General features: G+C 54.1%; 2 non-coding genes across 2 annotated transcripts; both read right to left on the bottom strand.

Annotated features, from left to right (window-relative positions):
- Positions 1 to 978: 978 nt before the first annotated feature.
- On the bottom strand, positions 979 to 1,133 carry LOC138943703 (5.8S ribosomal RNA). Its single transcript, XR_011448529.1, has one exon. It is a non-coding gene; the product is annotated as a 5.8S ribosomal RNA (ribosomal RNA).
- An 858-nt stretch (positions 1,134 to 1,991) lies between these two features.
- Positions 1,992 to 3,912, bottom strand: LOC138943714 (small subunit ribosomal RNA). The gene has a single exon (XR_011448540.1). It is a non-coding gene; the product is annotated as a small subunit ribosomal RNA (ribosomal RNA).
- Positions 3,913 to 4,358: the final 446 nt, after the last annotated feature.

Raw genomic sequence — 4,358 nt, 5'->3', positions numbered from 1 at the left:
ATAATATGCTTAAATTCAGCGGGTAATCTCGCCTGCTCTGAGGTCGTCAAAGAGTTTAGTTTTCGATAACCGTGGCCGCGCCGCCTCCTCCGCCGGCTCTTTTCTCACTTAGAGAGCGAGCGTCGGGAGAGCGGCAGCGCCGGCACAGCGGCTTCGCATTGTACTCGGAGGAGTGGCGAGGAGACGTGTTGTTTGTGACAACGATTCTTCCACGCGCGGCTCGCAGCCGCTAATAGGAGGAAATGTAAGCCGATCGAATCTCGTTCGAGTTGTCTGCTTGCAAACAACGAATAAGATCGGCGCGGATCGCGTCATCTTCGATCGCCGGGGACGCGAGATACATTGCGAGCGAGTGTGCGCGTACACGTACATCTCTATCACCCACATCCTTCAAATTTTCTCTCCGCATATCGTGTGTTATGCACGGATATGGGATACGACGGGGCGAATCGGATTCGACGAGTACACGACGACGCGTGCCGGTCCCCTATATTCGTTTTCGAGAATTTCGTGGACTCGGACAAGCGGTCGGCTCGCGATTCACCCGCGTTAAGGAGGGCTCTCTCGCTCTTTTCTCTCCGCGTACCGCCGGGCGACGACGCGCCGCGGTTCTCTCCTACCGTTTGCGCGGAAGGTGGCGCGCACCAAGACTCGCGCGTAAGAGGCGCGAGCGCGCGCTGGCGCACCGGGAGACCGCGAGAGGGATAACGCAACGTGTGTGCGCGTGTCTTCTACTCCCTCTCTCCTTCGACAGTTTCCGGGCGCGCGCGCGCAGGCTCCCTATCTTTACTTACTGCGTGTGTGCGTACGCTGCTCTCACTCTTCCTTTTCCTCGGTGTTATTTCAGACGACGCCAAGGGGCCGCCTCTCGGGACGGCTCGTCTCGGGCGAACGTCCAACTATCGCTCGTACACCGTTTGCGCGAACGGGCACGGTGGCCCGGCGCGCAAAGGCGCAAGCAGTTTCGAGGTACTAAAACGACCCTCAGCCAGGCGTGGTCCGGGAATTGTATCCGTGGACCGCAATGTGCGTTCGAAATGTCGATGTTCATGTGTCCTGCAGTTCACAAGTTGACGCGCAATTAGCTGCGTTCTTCATCGACCCACGAGCCAAGTGATCCACCGTTCAGGGTAATCGTTTTGCAATTCTTGCGTTCAACGAACGCTTCGTTCATCCATCTTAGTCTCCTCTCCGAAGAGAGAGAGATAAAATCGTTGGCCCTTCGATCAGCCTGGCCGCGCGCGTCCGAGCACGCGCGCGGACCGCCGCCACCGCTGGGGAGGCTACGGCACAAAAGTTGTTTCGCGATCGGAGCGTCTCTTCCCCGTATATATAATATAATAATATATAACATTTGGAAGAGCCGGGGCGGAATGTTCTTTGAAGAAACCGTCGGACTTGATCGGGTGTGATCCGTCCTCTCGCCCGTTCGTCCGATAGCCGCGCGCTCGCGTACAAACACGCTGACCGCTGCCCCGGTGCGGGGAGGGGCGCGTTCACGAGCGTTGCGGACGCACGGACGGGCGTAGGTTACCACCGGTACGCGCTTAACGCCGGATCGTAACTCTGCGCTTGGCAAGAGCGCGATCGGGAAAGCGTCTTCTGCTCCGAATCGCATTCATGTAATTTCGCAATTTGCGCAACGAGCCTCAACGGGTCGCGCGCGACGCGACGCGACGCGACGCGACGCCGGTTGCGGCTACGAAGCTTAAGGAGAGAGTCTCGGATAATCCTCTCCTCCTCCATCCCGCTCGCACGACGCCGACCGCACCGAAAAAGGCCGACGGCGCTCTGCTGCTGGCTTCCCTTTCTCTCTCGGGTCGTCGCAGAGGCGCGCGGCGTTCGACGCGCGTCGTCGTATTAGTACATGCGGGATATAATCCGTCAATTCCATTTTACTTTCGTATCTGTTTTCTTTGTCCATTCAGTCGCCGACTGCTGCGAGCGCGCGTCCAAAAGACTCGAGACGCAGAGCAGGACCTCCGGAACGTTAATGATCCTTCCGCAGGTTCACCTACGGAAACCTTGTTACGACTTTTACTTCCTCTAAATGATCAAGTTTGGTCATCTTCCCGGCAACATCGGCAATGCCGAGACATTGCCGCGCACCAGTCCGAAGACCTCACTAAATCATTCAATCGGTAGTAGCGACGGGCGGTGTGTACAAAGGGCAGGGACGTAATCAACGCGAGCTTATGACTCGCGCTTACTGGGAATTCCTCGTTCATGGGGAACAATTGCAAGCCCCAATCCCTAGCACGAAGGAGGTTCAGCGGGTTACCCGGGCCTTTCGGCCAGGGAACACACGCTGATTCCTTCAGTGTAGCGCGCGTGCGGCCCAGAACATCTAAGGGCATCACAGACCTGTTATTGCTCAATCTCGTGCGGCTAGAAGCCGCCTGTCCCTCTAAGAAGATTTGTTTGTACGTTGGTAGTAAAAACCCGCCAGCCGAAGCCGGGGGCCTTCGCGATACCATAAGGTACGCCTATTTAGCAGGCTAGAGTCTCGTTCGTTATCGGAATTAACCAGACAAATCGCTCCACCAACTAAGAACGGCCATGCACCACCACCCACCGAATCAAGAAAGAGCTATCAATCTGTCAATCCTTCCGGTGTCTGGGCCTGGTGAGGTTTCCCGTGTTGAGTCAAATTAAGCCGCAGGCTCCACTCCTGGTGGTGCCCTTCCGTCAATTCCTTTAAGTTTCAGCTTTGCAACCATACTTCCCCCGGAACCCAAAAGCTTTGGTTTCCCGGAAGCTGCCCGCCGAGTCATCGGAGGAACTTCGGCGGATCGCTAGCTGGCATCGTTTATGGTTAGAACTAGGGCGGTATCTGATCGCCTTCGAACCTCTAACTTTCGTTCTTGATTAATGAAAACATTTTTGGCAAATGCTTTCGCTTCTGTCCGTCTTGCGACGATCCAAGAATTTCACCTCTAACGTCGCAATACGAATGCCCCCATCTGTCCCTATTAATCATTACCTCGGGGTTCCGAAAACCAACAAAATAGAACCGAGGTCCTATTCCATTATTCCATGCACGCAGTATTCAGGCGAAGGTAGCCTGCTTTAAGCACTCTAATTTGTTCAAAGTAAACGTACCGGCCCGACTCGACACTCAGTAAAGAGCACCGCGACGGGATATTAGTTGGGCCGCCCCTCGCGAGGCTAAGCCCACCGGTAGGACGTCCCACATCACGCCAGTTAAACACCGCGAGCGGTGAACCGACGGTGTGCGACACAGATTCAACTACGAGCTTTTTAACCGCAACAACTTTAATATACGCTATTGGAGCTGGAATTACCGCGGCTGCTGGCACCAGACTTGCCCTCCAATGGATCCTCGTTAAAGGATTTAAAGTGTACTCATTCCGATTACGGGGCCTCGGATGAGTCCCGTATCGTTATTTTTCGTCACTACCTCCCCGTGCCGGGAGTGGGTAATTTGCGCGCCTGCTGCCTTCCTTGGATGTGGTAGCCGTTTCTCAGGCTCCCTCTCCGGAATCGAACCCTGATTCCCCGTTACCCGTTACAACCATGGTAGGCGCAGAACCTACCATCGACAGTTGATAAGGCAGACATTTGAAAGATGCGTCGCCGGTGCTAGGACCGTGCGATCAGCACAAAGTTATTCAGAGTCACCAAAATAAACGGTGGACGAACGGCGAACCGCCCGCCACCGATTGGTTTTGATCTAATAAAAGCGTCCCTTCCATCACTGGTCGGGACTCTGTTTTGCATGTATTAGCTCTAGAATTACCACAGTTATCCAAGTAAATGTGGGTACAATCTAATGAACCATAACTGATTTAATGAGCCATTCGCGGTTTCACCTTAATTCGGCATGCACTGAGACATGCATGGCTTAATCTTTGAGACAAGCATATGACTACTGGCAGGATCAACCAGGGAGCTTCGTGTTCGGTTACTCGCGTGGAGCGGTAACTCGCGAGCGAGCCCGAAGGCCCGTCGCTATTAAGCTCTTACTTCTCGCGCCGCCGGTCTTTATTAGCCGGTCGGCGACACTCTCTATCTACTTACTTACTTATTACGCAACACACTTTATGCGTGCGTCTCGTCTTCGTGAGAGGAGCGAGGCGGTCCGTGTATATAATAAACCTCCTCCTCTCTTACTTCAAGATCATTCTCCATTTTATATTGTGTATTATAAAAAGATCATACTCATTCTCATTCTCCCAATGTAAACGCGCGATCGCGAGGACCGCGCGATTTACCCTGACGCTAGATCGACGATGCCGATGCTTAGACGTCGAGGATAAATGTGCTATCGTGCTTTTAGCACGCACTTATATTTCGCTACGGCGTACAAAGCGTGCGGGAAGAACGTTGTAATCGTC

Source organism: Polyergus mexicanus, unplaced genomic scaffold (genome assembly GCF_030449975.1).
Source record: "Polyergus mexicanus isolate NDT 795.1 unplaced genomic scaffold, iyPolMexi1.0 SCAF_34, whole genome shotgun sequence".
Classification (NCBI taxonomy): Eukaryota; Metazoa; Arthropoda; class Insecta; order Hymenoptera; family Formicidae; genus Polyergus; species Polyergus mexicanus.
Note: the sequence above shows the minus strand (reverse complement) of the source record. Positions and strands in the feature narration are given on the sequence as shown.